This window comes from Myzus persicae, unplaced genomic scaffold (genome assembly GCF_001856785.1).
Source record: "Myzus persicae strain clone G006 unplaced genomic scaffold, MPER_G0061.0, whole genome shotgun sequence".
In the NCBI taxonomy this organism is placed as follows: domain Eukaryota; kingdom Metazoa; phylum Arthropoda; class Insecta; order Hemiptera; family Aphididae; genus Myzus; species Myzus persicae.
In genome coordinates, this window is record NW_019102619.1 from 1497679 (window position 1) to 1520997 (window position 23319).

Consider the following 23319-nt stretch of genomic DNA (forward strand, 5'->3'; position numbering starts at 1 on the left):
TAACTTATAAGAAACGTTCTTTATTATCATTTAATAAATAACTATAAAATAATTCAAAATATATTATTTATTTTTGATTATTTTTAATTTTTGTATCATAAACAATTACTAAATTGTCTACGAATAACAAATACGTACTATTAAATTAATAATTTTAACAAAATATAAAATGTTTTGCTTTTAAATCTAGTTGCTGAAAGCTGATGACCAATTAATAAAAATCAACACAAATAAAATCGATCGTAGTATCATGCAGCTGTAGTAAAGATGAAACAAATTTAATAGTTTTAATTCAAGGAAATCGCAGAACATGATGCTCTCGAACACACACAGTCACATTTTAGTAAATGAATTATGACAATAAAATTTTTATTACTTTGATTATTTCTATATGGTTGGTCCAAAAATGAACATCTATGTTGACCAGTGACTACGGCCAACAAAGTTGACACAACGTGACACAAGTTATCATACCTAATAAAGTGCATTGTGGTAATAATAAATATATTTTGGATTACAAGCAAAAATAAAAAATAGTTTCAATTTTGTATTTTATTATTTTTTGATTTTTATTCAAGCTTGTTGAATATTAAAACAAAACATTTTACAATTCCAAAAATATGGCATAGGTATATTTATGTATTTATAAATTATAAATGCTACATAATGGTGAAAAAGTTAAAACTTAAATGCGAAATATGCAAAATTAAAATTTAAGTTTTGAATTTTTTAATGCGGACTTTGTATTTAGGAAGCATTTCTCGGGCCACTCAAAACATAATGTATTTCACATTCAGATCCTAATTCCAAGTTATAGTGCAACTAAATTTTTAAAATGAAATCATGTTATATAATATTCATTTAATTCTTAATACCTTTATAAATCTGTACAGGTACGCACTAAGGATTGTTTAGGAGAGAAGGGCTTACCCATTGTCCTACTTCAAATCATCTGTATTAGAGTACAAACTATTTTCATACTTTTAAAGTTCAAGATAATCAACTACATAGCATTATTATCTATATCAATTAAACTATATTTTCATTGCATTAATTTAATTATGTCCAAGAAACTTACTCATTGAATAAGCAATGTTTCTAAAATATTCTAAAACACCTATGTAATAGTATCAACTAAAAAAAGTTTTGTAGAAAAATACTAATACACATTTTAATAATTTAACTAAAATTATTTGAAATTATCGCGGTTTTTTGTAAAGAAATATAAATTATGGTAATGCTTATCATATCTGTATAGTAATTAATAATTTTTATAAAACAGATGACCATATAAATGATAAAAGCTCGTTGATTAGGAATTAGGATATAATATACAGTAATTTTTAATACCCAGTTACTTTAATTATCTATATTTATGTGTATTAATTAATTAAAAACTGACTAAATAACGTCTAATTTAACATACCAACTTACTAACTATTGTTACAATTATTTTTATGGAGGTCAAATAAATAATTTCCACATTTTTATAGTAGTTTACAACAAGTAGAAAAATATTTATGATAAAATGCCATTAATTATGATAATTATTTTTTAATGCAAATTAAAAAGCATATCATTTAATGTTTACTTATTTGTTTTGTAATAAATGTCATTTGTATTAGGACCATACATTTTAAAATTATGATACAATTTCTACATTAATGAACAAATCCAATTTCCAAAATGATGCCCCATTTATAACAAGTATTTAAAATATATTCTAATAAATACAATTATATACACAAGGCCATTGTGGAATTGATGGCAATGAAAAACCTGACAAAGTAGCTCGTGAATCAGTAAATAACCCTCTCACGGAAATGCGTGGCTACTCCTCACTTATTGACATTCAAAGGAATATTATATAATGTTTACATATTGTAAAAATGTGGGTGAATCCGAATAACAAAATAAGAGAGATAAAAAAATACTACCACATACTGGCCTAAACCCAATCCATTCAATCTTAAATATGAGGTGATTTTAAACAGACATAGGTTACTCAAAGATATCCATGGACATCTCATGCCAAGAGTAGAACCAATACTAACCAGACCTGTGGAGAATGGCTTACAATCAAACACCTCATGTGCATTGTCAAAACCACGAGGAAACCAGAAGTAGTCTGGGAATTCCAGATGGCCTCATCTAAGCTCTAAGCCCAATTGAAGACAACAGCCATAAAATTATTTAATTTCTCAAATATATTGGTATGTATAACGCAATCTAGTCAATCCTATGTTTGTATTGTTATATAACTGATATTTATATCGTTGTAAGCTAATAATTTTAATTGTTGATGATTAACCATGAATACAAAAAAAAAAAAAAATTGAAAAGTTATATCTCCTATTGAACTGGACGTCTATACTCGTAATTCATTTTTAAACAAAATATTTTTTTATTCATAAAAATTCAAAATATAAACTATTAAGCTAATATTATTATATAATTTCATGATGACGTATTAAAGTGTATATATTTTTTCAAATTATTTATTTTTATCATATTTTAAGAGTATTTTGTGATACTTTCAACTTTTTGTTATTGTATTCAAATTGAGTGTGTTTAAACACTTTCAAATGACAAGATAAAGCTGTATTTTTTCAATGATTTACAAAAATATACTTGAAAAAATTTTTTTTAAAAAATTTTACATAATATACGGTCCCATATCATAAGAGATCGCCTTTATAAGGATTATTTATGAATACATGGTATTTTTTCTAATATCACTCATTATCATGTTAAGTTCTGAACATTTCAATCCTAAAGTTTCATTGTTGCTTTGTCCACGAAATTTCTAGAATGCTCTCGAGGCTTTCATTTTGCTGAATCGTGTATACGGTATGAGATAGTTTTATTTGTTTAACAAATATAATAATTTTGTTATTATGTTGTATGATGCAATTTATTATTCATTTTAGCTAAAATGTATTTTTTTTATTATTATTATAAGATCAAATATTAATTTTTCTTTATTTCATCTACAATTTTCTGTGTGAAATATATAAAGGATAACTACATATAGATGGATAAAACTATTTGTTAATCATGAATGAATTCACAATAATCCATCAGTAGTATTCTGGTTTTATATTTACATTAATGCTTTATCGAAAAAATATGGCCTTGCCATGAGTAATTATAATTTATAATAATCATTTTTTTCAATGCAATTAATATCCTTTAGGCAATAAAATGAACCAATTAAATTTCTATTAATTTATTTTACCTTCGCATTTTTTTTTAGTGTAATATTTTGCCGCTGTATATGCTCTATGAACCAAACTTAATCTTTTAAATGATTAATTTTCCGCAAGAGTATTCTTATAATTTAAAACACCTTTCTCTGGTTTTGTATATTGCAACAAGGAAACGGGTTGACATTTAAACTGTTCTTTATTGGTATTTAATTTGTGTATCATTAAAGGTCCTTTAAGTAAACTTGAAAAATCTAAGTAGATTGAGTCATTTATGTTACTTGATAATTGTTTGCCTTTCCAGTTCCTTAAACCAGTTGATACCAGTCATGGGAATGATAAATTCTAGGTGAAAGTAATTGATTTATTGATTATTGTGTGATCTATGTCAAATTCCATATGTTGAAAATTTTTACGCAATATTACTATATACTATTGCATCGGCAAAAGCCAAAAAGAATACTAAAAAAGTGGGTCGAATTCCCTTGGTTCCAAAAAGAAAAACTATTTAAAAATATAATGTAATTAGAAGATGCTATGAAAATAATAATGTTATAAAAATTTAATTACAAAGATAAAGTGTTTATAACAACAGACGTTAACAAACATACGACATTGTAAAGACAACAGATTGCACGATCAGTTACTTCAAGGTATGTAACTCAAAAGTTTTATTTTTATCTTTTCTGGAATTTCAAGACCGTTTACTTTTTTTATTAACCAAAGTGAAGATAACAATTTTATCTGCTATATTTTTACCTTGCTTCAAAATAAGTAAAAAAAAAACAAAACCTATTACTGAAAACACTGAGTTATTCTAAATCCCATGAAATACTCTTTGTTCGCTATTTTATTTTTACTTCAACCGATTTTCATAAGATTACAACCAATGAACATAAATATTTTGTATAGATCAATTGATGCTCAAAATATGTTTAGATTGTATTAACAAAAAATTATTTAAATTTTAAATTGTAATGTGTTTAATGAAATATAAACAACGATATGTTAAATTACAGATGTTCACAAGTTTTTCTTTACATGTACTATTCGTATTATTTATGGGCTATACCGTTCCCAATTTGTCAGTACATTTATTTCAAAATTAAAAGGTAATAACAATTTTCAATATATTATGTTTTTATAGTATCAACTAATTTTTTTCTTAACATAAAAGTAAAACATTTTAGTATGGTGGATAATATTTTTCAGATATTATGTACTTAATGTAGTTCAAGTTATGAATCGGTGGCTATATACAAAAATAGCAATAGCAATGACAAGCGTAATAATAGCATAATAAAATAGCAAACAATAGAAGGAATTCGTTTTGGCGCAAAGAACCTAAATGGCTCCTAAAGCCTAAAAAAAAAAATGTAATTAACTTATTCATTTTTAAAATCAACTAAATATCATAATAAATAAAAATTGAATTCAATATACTAAAAACTAAATATCATACTAACGAATATACAAATTTAGATGAATGCTGCATTGATGTCAGAAATTGGTTTGTACTATATCATACATATTATTACATCCACTAGTGCTTTGGTACTCCAAACATTTTTAACTTGACAAAATTGTAAATACACATTATACGTATATACCTAGTATTTTATGGTAAATAAAAAACCGCAGTATTATTTTGTATAAATGTTGAAGTACCGATCGTAATATTGGCCAACTTGAGTAAACAGCTAATCGCAATCGTCAATACGGACTTGCATCCGATACAACCCCCCTCGTTTGAGGTAGTGACTTACCTCACATGTCTCATGGTTACAGGCTTTGGGCTTTGGCCAGTGAGTGTGCCATAGTGCACCGTCAGAGCGTCGTTATTGGTAGAAAATGTCCAACACATCATTTGGATATATGTTTTCATATTTTTTTCATCGACTAGTGCACCGACAAAATGAAGTTATCACAAGCATGATACTGTATCTTGCTCATATTCCATAAGCGTCCTCAATCCACAGATAATATCTCTCATTTCAGTAATTGTAATCATCATTCCACGACTGAAAATCATCGTCAAGTACAACTACCTAAACAATACATCAAACCAATAAACAGAATTTAATAATAATATATTGTATTTTTGTAATTAATTGAATGCAGGATACATGAAACATAATTTATACTATAAAAATCATATATTTTAACAAATTGTTGTTAAAATTGTTTAAAACAAACTTTCTTCAAACATATAGCACTACAAGACTTTATTCTATTTTCAAAAATGGAAGTTTATTGATTTTTTCACCACGTGTTTCATGTACGAAATACATAGTATTGTTATTGTTTTATATCGATGGTATGGTAAATATTGATTTAAAATATTAATTTACATTAGACAAGTAAGTTTTAAATAAATATTTATAATGATTATATGTCAGGACATACGCATTATATTATACAACTAGTCTACTTACAAAATAATAATAAAATGGGATTTTATTTGATACATTTATTTAGATGAAATTCAGACCTACACTAGCTAATAAACCAACCCACTTAGGTAGTGGCAATAGTAATATTTTGTATTCGTATTTTATTCGGCTACAGAGCCTACACTGTAATAGAAAACTGTAATTATAAATTTGAAGAAAATAATATTTTTTTCTTAAACCTATGTTTTAATTATTTACCAACATGAAATATGAATTAATTGAAAATGAATCAACTGGTGTTTGAGATTATATTTTTGTTATACAGGGAAACCTTATTTTGCATTTCATTTTTAGAAAACAAATGATACAAAACGGCCAAGAAAATGATGTATGTATTTCAATTAACTCTTCAATGTATTTGAGTTCTAAACTAATTTTAAAATAATTTACTATGTACTTAGTAAATTGGGTTATGTAATTTTGCACGTGACCTCGAATAATGAATAGATATAATAAACTTTGGTGTGACGTAAAGTCGTAAACTAAAACCAGATATTATTGCATGTATTAACTTTCTAAGTAACATACAATTAAATTATTGTTCCGGCTGAATTAGAAGTTATATAAATGTCAGATAAAATAGTAATATGAAGAAGTTTTTCTTATTTTAATGTACCTATTATACCTTAAGAACAAAGACGTTAACGCCCTGGATTATCAAGATACCGACTTAAATATTTTTAAGTTATATATATTCATAAGTATATCACATTCGCCAGTTCGATTATAGTTCAAATATGAGTCTAAAATTGAAATCGTTATTACTGTCGAAAACATTTTCAAGTATACTTATTGAACGTCAATAATATTTATAATGTATTATTGTAGCATTATGATGTGACGTCCGGACTTCCGAGTGTCAGAACCAAATTTAGTGGTGACAGAATAGGCTGTGTTTCGTAGTAAAAGAACACAATTGAAGTCACACGTGGTAATAATATGATGTATTTTTTATAGTTTATTTAGCTGACAAACACGAAAAATCGCATTAAATTCACTAAATAATGAAATAGTCAAACAAAGATAAAATGTTTTTTTCAAACTGACCTACAGTGACTTAAAAACCATCTGACCATCAGGTATGAGTAGATAGTATATAAAAAAAAACCAAAGTATTGGGTACGTATATAAATTTTAAATATTGAATATGTACCTAGGTTTATATTTAATTGACTTGGGTTATGATCAAGAAACAAGTGATTAATATTTAGTTGTATATAACATCAACAAAATATGCATAAACAATTGTATGACACTGTAAGTATGGTATATACTTGATCACACAAATATAAAAATAAAAATTACAAAAATCTTTTTTTCAACGTAACCCAATTTCGTGTGCAATTTATTGTTTTATAAGTACCAATAATATGATCTCCTAAAAAAATTTAACTTTTAAACAATTATTGATAATAATATAATAACTATGTATAGGCTTAAGGAATACCTAAATAACCTAATAGATATATTTACCTGAAGAATGCGTCATAAGACGCCTACAAAAATGAATAACTAATTTATGAAAAATTATTTAAATTACAATAATCAGGTCACTCAGATTGTAAAATATTATATAGAACCAAAAGGAAACGTTCTATACATGATATCAAAAACAGATAACACATACGATTCTTCTTGTTCGATTTACAACCATTTATTGATGGCCGTCACTCGGTGATTTATCACATAATTTATTATTTTATCAGTGCTAATGTTTATGTATAATATGCGTATGATTATTAAAATTCAATACAATTTAATTATAAATATTGGGAATAACAAAAACTATTTAACATTGAATAATAATGTTGCAGTTTTATTTATGCAAGTACCTACTAGTTATATTAATCATTAATCAATAGTTTGTAATATCTATACAGATACAATGTAGAAAGGACATTATTCTTTGAAATGTGATCGAAAATTATTAAATTTTAGATAATTAAAGTCTTCAATGTAATAATATATTTTTAAATGTTAAAATAAATAATGTTTACACGTTTCAGAGAGGAATCACTCAAAAAGTTAATTACAATTTTTATTAATTTAACTCCAAAGACTTAATCCCGAGAATCCCTATAATTATTTATTTAACTTGTGTACTAAAATTAATTAAATACATGAAACAAAATATTTCTAATGCACGTGATAATCATCAAATAATCATAATCATAGTCATAATATAATACAGTGGCTTTTTAAGAGAATTATTTTTATTATAATACATGTCTAGATAAGTCGCAAGACAATTCGTTAGCATGTAAATATACATACAGCTGTGGGCTAATCTGTTGAATTTGAATTTCAGAAATACATCATAACCCTATTGAGAATTCGGGTATTCTCGTTTTCGTATTCTCATTATAATCTTTACTAATTAGGTAACTCTAATTAATGACTAGGATGTGCACTGCCGAACCATCACGGGGTCTCCAAGGCCGTCAGACATTGCCATCTGCATAATATAGAAGCGCACTGCAGTACTGCACATATCCGTCCCGCACTAAAGCCTAAAGCCTAAAACAGAGACACCATGACCATAATACTATTATAACGCCGTAGTATTAATATATAGTAACTGAATCTTATTGTACAGAACGTCTTTGATTGATTTATGCTGCAATTAGTGTGCTTCATTAGAAATCCAGAAAAAAAATCGTAAAATTGAGTTACTTCCCTCTTTACTGGGAGAGTCGATAAAGTCAAACGTGATGTTCTTACTGATTGACTGACTAACCGATAAACTTAGAACCTAAACTATAATAGCTATTGACTTAACATTATGACAGCACCTTCGTAACTCCATTTAATGATACACTAACAAAGGATATCCAAAATTCGCATTAAAACTCAGTCACACAAGGATTTTGAAATTCAAGATAAAAATTGTAATTTTTTTTTTATAAATGGTTGCCATCGGTTACAGATGATAATGGTAATAGTGGATTTTTTATAAATGGCTGCCACTGTATAGTTTTACAAAATACAATTTTTATTACTATTATTATGATTGGATTTAATTTTAACCGGCATTTTATATTTGGTTGCTATATTTTTACTCGCGTGGATTAAACTAATAACCACAATACCACATATATTATTTGTTTATTTATGCTAACAATTGTTAATTAGTTCTTAATTTATTACCATCCGACAAATAACAATTTTCAACATTTTCCATTCTTATATTTTTTGTTTAATTATTAAACTCAATTACACTGAATATTAAATAACGAATTAAACACGTTTAAATCATCTGAAAGATGGAAGTTGGCATCTTTTACGGGCAACGAAGTGCTAGGGTCCGCTAGAATTATTTTATACTTATAGAGTATATCAGTCAATATAATATTATATTAATAATATTATTGTATTATTTTTTTCCATATAGCCTATCACTTGAAGTACACATTTTTTGTCTCTGGTCCGGATTTCGACAAAAAATACATTGAATATCGTATGACGTTTTACATAGTATACCTTTTTTTTATTTTGTAGTATCGACGACACTGCTGGACTAAAATATACCTATACGTTTATAAGTTACAACACATACTTTGAAAAAACCTTTGCCAGTATCTTTATTTGTTGAACATTTTTTATTATATCATACAATTGAATATGTATTTTATTTATTTATTAACATTTAACAGACACCTCAAACACCCTTTTTTTGTACTTCTACTGTTATGTTTATGTGCAACAACAATTAAAATAATGATCGGTAAGTCAAACATATCCAATCATGTCCACTAAAGACTAAAGACTGCATACAGGTACAATACAATTGTTTCTCTTATAATTGTTGGTTGTTATTAATATGGTCTTACAATCGTGGAATCACCAAATTTTGTTGATATATAAATCAAATTATTCCCTCACAACGGTGTATCCTATATAAATGTTTTATTATTATTATTACGATATTAAATTTGTAGGTTTTAGTCTTATGAGTTAACCTCTTTTTACATACAATTTTTTTTCTGGGAAGATTCTTCTGTTTTGATTTAAATTTAAAATGTCTGTCAATCGGGCAATTTCATTATGTATTACGCCCAACTGTTGCATTGTATGACTTTTTGTTGTCCCTACTCTCGTTCCGCAAAAACAAACGATTATATAACGAAAATAGTAAATAAAATTCGACTATTTGATCCAACTACCTTATAATATGAGGTGTGGCCTTATGATTGAAGACACAATAAAACAATTTACCACTATTCCAAACTTTACAATCTTTATCAGGTAAGCATACAAGAAATTTATTTTTATTTTTATTTTTTCTTATGGTGAATTAAATAAGATTTTATTAATTGTAATCTCAATTTTTGATTTTACTTCCTTTAAATAAACATATTGTAGGCACATTGCATTTTGATGGCCTCTGATAGCTTAGCTTCCCGAATTAATAAAGTGGCACATCAAAAATATTAATTAGTGCTGTATAATATTAATTATCTGTAGTATACCATACAATTTATGCACATCATTGACAAAGACGATGAACAAGTAAACAAAATAACGTAAAATATGAAATAATTTTTTAGCATATTCATAAGAATTAATGACAAGTTAATAGATTTAAGATTATTAAACTCAGTTTTGTAATACAATATAATATACACGAGGACAACTCATATAAGGAGACTAAAAATATTATGTTATCTAACGGTTCGTACCGCTTGACGAATATAATACCAATATGAAATATAAAAAATCACAACATATATTATAAAAGCAACAATCATGATATTTAAAATAAATCATGAAGACAGATAATATTTTATTGTGTGCGTATCTGTATGTGAGTTGGTAAGTAATAGCAATTTTGCACGTACCTTCGTCAATAAAATACAATAAGAAAATAATCATCATCATCACCGCGAAAGCTGCTCGGTCGAGACTCAAACCCCTTAGTACATAAATAACTGTTCGTTAAAATTTCGATTTATATACAACATTTAAAAATAATAATTCTCTTCACAGTAATTCACAGATGAGAAAGATGATCTCGTTTGAATCATTTTGTATCAGCACAGGATACTACAATTATTCAATGAAATAGAAAGTATAAATAATTAAAAATACGTACTTATTATGTGTATTTAAAAAATCCAAAAACCAGAACTTGAATAAATTTATTATTGAAAGAAAAAAATGTAGAGTGATCAGATACAATTGTCACAATTTAAATAACCGTTGTGTCACAGATAAGTAGGTGCTTGAAACACTCTATAATGGCTGATTTTTTGATCATTGAACACCCTTTATTTTGAAAAGTATAAATGTTTTTGAAAAAAAAAAATATTAATTTCTACTAGTTAAAAACTACACTTTTAAAAATACAGAAATAAAAAAAATTCAAAAAAATATTTTTAATAAAAATTTAGTTTTTTTACTACTTGAAACCATGTGAAAAATCATACAAACATAAGCATTAATACTTTTTGAATAATAAGTGGCCTACGTTAAATGAATCAGCCCATATACCTATGAATTGAATGATTATAATATTATGTAGAAATGTAATACAAATTTCACTTTTCATATGGTTTTAATATTACTCAAATCATTTTGCATTTAATATTAATAAAAATTACTGACATTATTGCATTTCACACACAACTTCACAAGTCAATTTACTAATTACATTTGACTATGTTTAAAATTAGATAGGTACCTACATTAATACATTTTCAATATGCACATGCATGCCGTAAATCGTAATCAATATTGTAATATTACACCGAAAGGCAAAATATATTCCTATACAGTTTATGTACTCGTAACTATCTTTATACTACCATTGATTATAGTTATATAGGTCATCATTGTGTTCATATAATTTTATTTCAAAATTATATTTTATAATTGTAAACAACGATTCATATTAATCTTGTTTATTATTTGAACTTGTTATTATTATTTATTTTATTTGGCCACTGCATTTTTTTTTGTATTGGACATAATGTATGAGATGATGTTTCAACTTTTATTTCTATGACTATTTTATAATTTATTAATTAAGTTTAATTATAAATAATAAGACATTTTTTTTTATTAGATAATACAGTAGTGAAAAAAATACATTTTAAAATATTTTATTTCACTAACTAGATATCATTATAAAATAATATTAATAATATTATACCACAAATACTGTTATTATGATTATAATATTATCTAACTTATGAGCCCACATTATAACAGTATAAATTTGTACCTACAACAATACAAGATTAAATTGACATATGTGATACAGTCAAATTCCGAAGATTTTATCATGAGTGTTTGGTTAAAGCTAATATGTTTAATGATAATATAAATTAAAATATTATAATAAAACACGAATCACTGAAAACCATTAGTATTGAAGTATACAATTTTTCTAAAATGTCACAATTAAAATATTAAAAAGAAAGAAATATGAGATGCCAGTATATATGGCATACATTTGAGAGAAATGTACCGCCTGCAACTATGGAAGTTACGGCACAGAGTACCACTCGGTTTGTGTGTGTGCTGTGTACCTTCAAGGGAAATTGAGTAGTTATAGTGCAAATAATACAATTCAATATTCATATAACTTTGATAAAATAATCATTTTTCAGAATCACTACAAAATGTTTTACAAAACTTCCGTAGTCATTAAATTAAAAACTGGAATAAATTATATTTTTGATATCTCTTTCTTACAAATTGTCAGTATTTTTAAGAAAATATCTTGCTTAAGATCAGCAGGAATCTAGACAGTTTATCATATTAATAATTTATGGTATGAATTTGCATTAAATTTTCCATAATTTGTACCCTTAAATCGGCTTTTAAATTAAAATATATAATTAGATTATTGTGTCGTCACCTAGCTGTATGACACCATACTATGAACAATTTTAATAAGTTGTATTGTAAGCAGCATATCTATTATAATATAATATATAATTATTATAATTAATATGCTGGGTCTGGTGTGGCTCTGTGACTGGCCCCAGTCACTAATGTGTGCTCACTAACTCCGATATGGGTGACCACCCGTGTTCCTCAATCAACCGTAACCCCCTAAAAATGTTCATGGCCATCATTGTTGTCAATGCTTAAGTTAAATAGTTTTAAAAAAAGTGAGTGTACTATTACACCTATAGGGAGTTAATAGGATTAGGTGAGCATAACTCTAATGCCATATAATATCATAATTTAGGTTATACTTTTATATTATTTTAATCGAGTCTTGGTTAAATGCTATGAATATATTCATATGAAAGAGCTAGGTCTATTTATGATAATATTTTAAGATTTGATAGGTGTTTAATTCAGGTGATTGTATTAGTTATCATGGTTGGTGTTAAAAAAGTTATAAAATCTATGTTAGTTTCTACTAAAAATATAAATTTTAAACATATTTTTATCAAATTGTCAATAAACTTTCCATACAACTTATCAGTGATATCTACTCTCCTCTTAATAGCCCACAAGGTTGTTTTGAACTCTGTATGTTGTTGTAATTCACCAAATAAAAAATTTAATTTTGTTCTTTATCTTGTATCCATATATTTATAATTTGTATATTATAGCTAAACTACTTACCGTATTATATCTTAATGGGCTCCCACCCGTCATGTTTGAATAAATAAATAAAATAAATAAAAACATATACTATATATTATCTTACTAATACCAAATATGATAAGGTAATGTTTGTAAGGTTATTATTTTTACATCAAACATATATACAATATTCAGAAAAGAGATTAGCGATTATACAAATATTAGCAAAATATAAGCTACTATTAAAGTCCTAATCCTATTTAATGTAAGCCTGCGTATCCATGTCATATTAACAATGTATTCAGTGCATTAAATTAATATGTAACACAACTATGTCCTTATCGTGAAAACTTGTGTTTATTTTGTCATTTTGGGTAAATCTGGCATTAACAATAATATTAACTTTACGAGAAATAAACACATAATCTGTCAAATTAATAATAATCGTTGCTTAGAATAATACACTGTTACACATTTTTTTATCACGTTTTTGCGTACAATATTATATCTCTTGCATAAAGCGTAAACACTACCATTCATTATGACATAAAAATCAATAGGTGGGTAGTTAAATTCTAACAAGGATTTTTTAATATCATTGAAGTGTTATAATCAAATTATGTGTAACACTCGGTTGTCATAATATGAAAACTGTGTCAATATAAAGTACATAAATGATGTATACAGTTCCTTGAACAATTTAAAATCCCAATCGTTTATAATGTAATAATATTTTGAAAGAAAAAAAAATACCAAAAAAACAAATAATCGTCAAACATTCCATGTATTAATTATTTCGTTTATGTATTAAATATCGATTTGTTTGATTTTATATTTAATTTTAATAACGTTCAAATAGATTAAATGCTAATACGATTATAAATTACGTAAATATTCAGCTTTCTAAAATTAAATTTGTAATCATACGGATAAATTGTATCGGATTAGCTGCTTAATATCAGACACTGCATCAGTAGTAGTCGAGGTGGTGAAAAATATAAAAAAATATTTTTTTATCTAGATATTTACTGCGTAATAATAATATTAATAACTCAGTAAAAGTTTCAATTAAATGGATTTTTGAAAATTAAAATCATAACTCTACTGCCATATTATTTAACTTTTAAGTCTACTATTCAATGGTAAATATGATTTTGATTTAATTCACCAGGAATTTAAATATCCCTAATGTATCTTTAAGACAAGAGTTGCATTAATGTTTACAAGTACTAGATTTTTCTTAATCCCTCCCATCATTTTACACTTTGTGTGTTCAAATTGTCAGTTAAAAGTATACTTTAAGGAACTTATGGGACAAATATTACAGTATATTCTTAAATTTACTCTTTATCAAATACAATAAATATAAGAACAACATTTATTTAATGTATATGAACAAGGAAAACTGATATATATCATATTATAGATATAACAAATACCCACACAGTGTGTTTACAGAAAATATGTATCTTCGATACAAAAAAAAATATTTCAAATGTATTACAAAAATGTGACCACAGAATATTTTATTATCAAAATTAACCAAAATTTAAAAAAAAAACCATAATTTATATATAATTAAGAAATAATATATCACACATCTTAAATAATTTGGCCCGAAAGCACTTTTCAAGTATTAAACAGTTTTCTAATACCAACAGAAAGCTTTATTCTGTTGTCCTATATATCTCAGATACTGTTATTTGGTCATTTTAGAACCACTATTATAGATAAAATAGTTACCTATCAAATAACTCATCTATTATTTTCATCAAAAACTTTTGCAAGTTGATAATGACTGTAAAAATGACCGGTCTGCTGTACAGTAGGTGTCCAATTTACCTCGTCATTGGGTAAGTCACTATAATTGATGAATCATTGCACGAAATACAATTCTGAAGAAAGAGGATTTCAGCCAATATTACTAAGTTTATTTTATGATATATTTATTGCTATTAAAGTAATTTATTTCACTACTAGTAATAATTGTGGAGTATTACAGTGGGTTAAATTAAGTTGGTTTTGAAAATGTCATTGTGTATATTATATACAGTATATAAAATGTAATAATAAAGGTAAGTAAAAGTATCAATTTCCTACGAACAATATTTTCAAATTGCTAAAACGAAAATAACTAAAATCTTTATTCTTCGTTTAAATAGTCATTTATTTTTTAATTACAAATAAATAAGAAAATCGTGTGATTATAAATCGTTATTTGAATATCTAATTTCGAAAAAATTGTTACTCCAAACGCTCAAAAGAAATATCTGTTTTATCACAGTCAATTTTTTTTTAAATCCAGTTACAACAACTTTTGTGGAACTTTGTATGCAATTTTAAAATACGCTATATACTTTATAAATTTGAAACTATAAAATAATTTACACTTTTTGCAACTTTGATGAAATTCATCGAAATTCTAACTTCAAACGCTCATAAAAAAATTACTGTGAATTCATGCTCAGTTCTTTTTTTAATTCCATCAATGAAAACTTTTGAGGAATTTTTTATTACATTTTTACGCTTCATTGATGGAACAAAAATATATATTTTGTTGAAAATTATTGAAAAAAAAATAATACCAAAAATCTCTAATGTCTATAAATAGCTTCAAAATATTCAAAATATTTTTTAACTTTATCATTTATTATAATAAATTAAGACATAAAAATTATTAAAAAATTTAAAAAATAAACAGTTACTTGTTTTTGAATTACATAACATGACAATTTATTGTGAATACAAATCATTGTATTTATTTTATCATTTTTTTCGTTTTACCCAATTATTAAGATAATTCCTGACATGTTTTCCTTTTTACCTCTTAAAGTACTAAGAAAGTTCACTTTCTTACCTGAAAAAATATTGAAGTTGAAAATCTTAAAATATTTTTTCTAGTATAAAAGTGTCATGTGTCACAAAGAAAAATACACAATGTAAAATCAATATATTCATTGCTCCACTCAGAAAAAAAAAGAATATTACTATGGTTTGGAAACACTAATCCATACCACAATAATAATATAATATGCATCTATTTTTTTTATTTATTAATTATTATTTCCATATTGTTACTTCTAGAGAAAATAAAATATATAATATTTTAATTTTTGTTTGGATTTATTTTGTCAGAGCCCGATGGTTTATTGAAATCTACTGAGGCAAAACAATATGCTCTTTTATATAAGACCCTAGAAAAAAGTACTGCTATTTTTTGCCGGTTTTCATATAACTGCTATAGAATTAATATTTGTAAGTTCGACATCAATTTTTAAAATTACTGCTATAGGAGTATCATCAACATGTTAAGCACACAACCAATTATTCGTGTAGATAAAATAATTGAAAAATACATTCCCGAATTACAGGAGGTTAATTGTGTAGTCGATTACACATAGTTTGTATCGTTTTACGTTTGAGGGTAAACCGTTGTATTTATCAATTATACCTACGTATATTAACTAATGTATTATAAATATGCATACAGTATACATATTTTTTAAATGAAAAATATGTGTATGCTAAAACAAATGTAAAAATAATTATCATTCGCGAAAAAAAATTACAATAGAATACAACTTCACTTTTATTGCAAACAAAGCACGTACAAAAAGATAATCAATTGTATTATATGTGATAGAAATTTATCAACATACATTACGATTCAACAAGTGTAAAATAATACAAACATACATTTATTAATTTGTTGAACTCAAAATGTATTATAAATTAATACAATATTTACAAAGGAAATCACGCAGTCCAAATTCTAAAATACGTAGATTTAAAATAATACCAAAGATTACATTATGTTTTTATTGATTTAGTTCCGTTGCTGTATAAATACGTATGTAATAATTATCACTCATTTTTACAACTTTACAAGTTACATCATGTCCCATTGATCTTATAGCGTCAGGTCGATGATCACTTTACTCAGCTTTAACCTATACGAAAAGTTAAATCATCTAGATCACGGATTATCAATTAATATTTCTGAAGGACCACTTTAGAAATTCAGAAAAAAACATTTTTCTGTTCGGAAACTTAAACCGTTTGAACAATATGGTCTCTATTTTATTTTGTAATTTAGTAAAACTTTAATCAACTGCTCGTTATTTGTGAGGCTGCTTTATTATACTTTTTGCCATCATTATTATAATATTATACTGTTCAGTTAACTGTGGATACTAAATAGTAAAATGTATCGGTATTCAATTACAATATTGATTCATATGTAGGTACACCAGTAGTACTCATACGACTGTATAGGCGTTCCCTAAAGTGTGCGTTTTCCCGATTACGTCAATGTATCGAGTATGGCAATAATAAATATTCCTACGCACAACCAGATTTTGCATTTTTTGAGTGACAGGCCATCGATCGTGCCTAGTGAGGGGGGTAGAGAGAAATAGAATAAGTGAAAAAATGAATGATAACACGAAATGTCGATTCAACAACAACGGCGTGAAAAGGGGTATTGGGTACATGGCGATAAATTGTCCGGTTGTGTGCTTATACAGTATATATATTATCAGATGACCGATCGCGATGGTCAAATTATACTCCGAGATATTGAATTGCCACCGCCCCACAGCGTGACCATCTTCCACGTCGTTCACGCGTATGTCTTTTGTATAATATTAATATGGTATATTATATATTATTTCTCATAAGTTTTGGGTTTTCCGGAAGTGACAAACATCAATACGGCGCATTTCGTTAAGGTCCGTCTCCACCAAAACGCACGGCCGTACGAATGGCTCTGTACGTTCGAACCGATGACCATACGAGCTGGCCGAGACATGGTGTGTTCGTGAATGAGCACCATTCGTAAGTGTGCGGACATGTTCGCTCTGGTAGCGGTACATCAAAGGGAATTTGATATAGGTTGGGACGCCAAACAATAAGACGATAATTGACGATGACAAAAATGAATTTTTTTTGAATTTTTTTTTCTTAGGGTTTTTTTCTCCATAAATATTCCTTTTGATTCGCCTAATTTATGTGACCGGTATTTGAAAATGTGTTCAAGACAAAAGCTGATGACTTAATTTCCTGTCAACTCAGCGAAGGATAATACTGTAAAGGCGGCGAGACAATGTATAAACAAAAATAGCGTGGATAAGTCGAAAATAATATTATTATTATTATTATAACCTTTTATTTGAGATCACCTCAATCCTTTTCGTTACAAAACTGACGGGATATACAAAGTAATTTAATACGGGTTTAATTCTGCGTTATTTTATAGCTATTATGTACGGTGTGAATAGGTAGGATATTACAATAGTAACTTTGATAAATCACACCGATTTACAACTCCAAACGCCGTCTTAAATTTGAACTCCGTAATTCATGGCGAGACATATTGCTTATTATTTATGGTCATAGTTCCATAAAATCGTTGTTTATATTCTTGGTAATGGTAAATTAATATTTAAATTATTTGAAACAATCAAAAACAAGTTTTACGTAGATTTCTGAGTAATTTAGAATAATTGCTGTGTTTACTTCGCAGGATAGCTGTCTAGACGTGTCCGTTAGAATATCATTAAATAATAATAATAATAATAATAGCTAGGGCACTCGAACGAATGTTAATAGGGTCAGATTAACTTTCTCGTCCCGAAAACATATCGTTACAAGAGAATTTTATCGTTATATTATTATCACCCTATCAAACAACTTAATTCGGCTATAGAATTAGTTTAAAATATAGTAAAAGAGCAAAAACTATTCCCGCAACGATCGTTTCAATGAATAACTCTTCACCACCTAATGTCACAACTAATAATCTATTTTGATAATAGTAAAGTACTAATAAGTATCACAAACTTATTAAAATTTGCACGAAGTCTGTTGTTATTTACAATGTTCTTGTTTTGTAGGTAATTGTAAAACGGATAGGTACTTACATTTTTGTTTTACAAACACAAATATTGATTTTGTTATTCCCTTCAAGACTAGTGGATTTCGTAACAATAACTTATTGCATGTACTGTAACTAATGATTTTATTACTTCGATAATATAATATTTTGTATGATTAATGATTATTAATACTGAACGCCTAATAATCTCTTATTATACTACTTGTAATTGTGCTTAATATACGAAAAGTTAAATAGTTTTATTCACAACAAGCTAACATCAGGGGCCCCTGACAAGGAAGAGGGGATGTTAGACCTGGAGTACAGAAGCTCAGCTTTTTAGAGGCAAGTCGAAACTAATTTATAATTGTTTTAATTTTTAAATTGTGACCGGAATACTTATTTTATATAACAATATAGTGTCTAAGTAGAATACGTGTATCGCTTATAATGAGTTGCATTTTATTGGAGGTTTTTTATAGGGCCAGAAACATAAATTTAGTATAGAGGGGCTTAAAATTTGATGTGGGGTGGCCTGAGGTAACTGCTACTCTTTTACCTTTTTGGTAAAACATAATTTTTTGGAAAACATAATTTATTTTTTTTTTAAATGGAGTCCCACTCATTGAAAATTAAACTAGCTGTGAACAATTTTCCTTATCTACATTTAACTAAATCTTTATTTGAACAATTTATTTAGGGATACCTTAAAGTAATAAATCAGAATTCAAAAGATAATTACATTTATAGTCATTATTTATGGTTGAGTGGGAAATTAAAGTTGTTCACATAATTTCAGTTAGGGTAGGAACAACCCTAACTTTCAAGGGTGAACTATTTCAGCTAAATGGTTGAAATTCGATTGATGTTAAAATATTAGATTCGTGATAATATAATGTAATATGAAGTTTACGGTTGGAGATATCAATTCGTTATTAAATTTTACTAGATACTCAGTCGATACGCGTTTTTTAATACACGATCATTTAAAAATAAATTAAATTCTTGTCTGAGTTTAAAATTATTATTATTAAATTTAATCAAAATAAATACTGTTTACAGATATGTTTTTTTGGATTTTGAAGGAAATGATTAATGTATTGATTTGATTTTACAATGGTGTGTTCCATTGTTTTTTTTTTTTTGTGCCAGTCATCATCTGTCGTGAAAAAAGCTTCAATCATCTTCTTCACCATATTTCCTGTTAGGAAACTGAAACTAGTTGGAAATTTGAGAAGTCATCAAAATTAAAAACAAAGATTTTATGCAAAGCAAGTTCTTAACAAGTCTGATTTTGATTTTTGATGAAACTAAAAAAATTACTTATTATTCACACATTTATCATCAAATATTATCTATACACCAAACAAATTTTAAAAATAATAACCTGTTTTTGAACTAATTATAGACATAAGACATTTTCAATCTTATTCATTAATATTTTCACTATTGGTTCTTCATAAGCTTTCCTACCTTAAATAAAAAAAAGGTATACCAGAAAGTCGAACAAATTTGCTAGAGTTTCAAGTTTAAATTTTGTTGACTTCGGATATTTGCCTAATTTCTCATGGAACGATTATATTTAAAAGCTAATAACTGAAGATTCTTAAGATATTCACTAAGTATTTATTTTATCAATTTCTATACATGGTACAATTTTCAAAATATTTAAACTCTTTTTGGGCTATTTATAGGAATTTAAATTTTGATTCTAGCATTTCTGATATCATAATTTTTCATGGATTATTATGTAGATATATAATTTGGTTGAATGTAGATTCCTTAATTCTGATTAAAAATTAGCACGTTTAATGACTTCATGACACTTTAAAGAAAATAAAGCGTATTCATAATTACATATTTTTGAATATTTTGAAGCAAATGTATTTTCCTAAATTTTTTACGAATAAGTACATATTATTTCATACTTTTATATTTATTTACTCACAGATTTATGTGCAATAATCATAATTCAGTGAGAAATGTGATCAATACTTCAATAGATCGTAAATTCCAATAGAGGACGTCGCAATAAATAAGAAACTATTTTGGAAGTCGCCGCGTATTTTATAGATACAATCAAATTTAAAAAATGCATGTTGAATAAAAACATTTCACTTTTTTTAATACATATTTTGGCTTTTTATTACACAAAAATCATTATCCAAAACTGTATACACTATACATATATAACTAAAAAGGGAAATTTGCATGTAAGTATGATACAATTTCGGGTTCATCCGACCACTAGAACTATATCGTCTCACAATCAATTATCCAGCCATCTCTATCCAAGGCCATGGTTTCAAGGTCTATCTTAACAGTTTTGCCAATTGTTGGTCTTCACATAGGTCGATTTCCCACCAGATTTAGTTGCATCACAGCTTTTAGTAATGAGTTTTGACTCCTGATTGCACGTTCTGTCCAGCGAAATCTACCCTTTTTATAGTTATTTTACACTGTCTTTTTCGTTGTATGTTGCCTCAATAACCCTCTATTTTTTCATCGTCTCCACGTATACATATTATGTGAAATCATCCTTTATTGGCCAACAAGTTTCTGTAATATTTTTTTCCAGCATTCAGACTTTATTTTCATTTTATTTAATTAGGGCCCACGTTTCAGACGTGTTGTATAGAGGTGGCATATATTATTTTTTATATTTCTCATAAAAGCGATCTTGTACTTAGTAGCTTCCTTAATCTATAGTATAACTTATTTCCTGATTGAGTTCTCAAGACTACTAATAAACTCAAATTTATCTACTTTTATGAGTAAGCAACCTGGCCATTCTCATTTTCCTATAATCATATATTCCGTTATATGTGCATTAATGTGCAGTCCTACTTTCTGAGCAGAGTCATTAAATTTATTAAATAATAGTTTTAGACTACATTATGATTCTTTCATCAACACAACATCGTCTGCGTATACAAGTAAGCTAACAGTTGAGCCTAAAAGAATTTTGACATTTCTTGAAGCTCAATTCTCATATCTTGTACAAAGTTTTCCAAAACAGTATTTAACAGGATAAGTGACATGGAATCACCTTATCATAGACCTACCTTTATTGGATCTGATTACATGTTCTGAATTTAGTTTAATTTTAAACATAATTTCTATGATACTGATTGAAACTAAGTTGACCAATTTCTGGAAGAATTCAAACATTTTCATAATATTTATGAGGCATTCCCTATGAATACTATCCTACATTGTTTTGAAGTCAACGATTACAGTATATATCTCTTTATTGAACTCCGGTATCTTCTTATATACCTGTCTAATAATGAACATTTGGTTCGTCGTTGATATTCCCGGTTTGTATCCACATTGATACTCTCAAATGGTGCAGTCTGCTTTTTCATTAATTCTAATTAGGGTGCAGTTTGAAAAAAAATCGTACTCCACATTCAAACTTAAAAAAGATTCCCTGTAGCTATTACTGGCTTATTTATCTCATTTTTCCTGTATTAGATAGATTAAAGTAATTTCCATTCTTCCGGGAATTCTTCTGTTATCCATACTTTTTTAATCGGTTGCTAAATCCATCCAATCATCTCTTATCTTCTTTTTTTTAGAATTTTAGCTTTGAATCAGTCTTCGCCAGGGGTCTTATTGTTTTTAAGCTCTTTTTATTGTTCGTAATTTTATTTAATCTTAAGGTGTTATTCCTCGAGAAAATGTTTTACTCCCAGAACTATAAATTAAAAATTGAGATATTTCAATTGAATCTCCCTCACATATGACTTTTCGTTATACATAATATTACAATATTTCTCATGACTGCATTAGTTTGAAGTAAGAAATCTATAATCAATAATTGGTGTTTGTTTGATTATTTGGGTTGAAACCACATTACATTTTTTCCCAAAAATTGAAAACTGTTTATACTACGAAAATAACCTTTGCTAACTACGATAGATAAATAACAAATAGAATGAAAAAGATTTTGGATTATTCGGTACTTTGAGTGATCGGTGCCGCTTAGCTCTGAAAGTCTGAATATCAAAAATATCGAACTATTTTTACGAATATTCACGCAGAACAATTTTTCATTTCGCAATGATAAAATGTGTATACACAAATGAGTTCTCGAAATTGCAGCAGTGTGTGTGTGCAATCGATCCATATATTTTTGCAAAAAGTAGTCGTAAAATAATTAAACGAGCTCAAATGAGGTTCACCAATTATTCGTAAACCACACCTATCGAGTGGATTTACTGGTGACACTTAAACA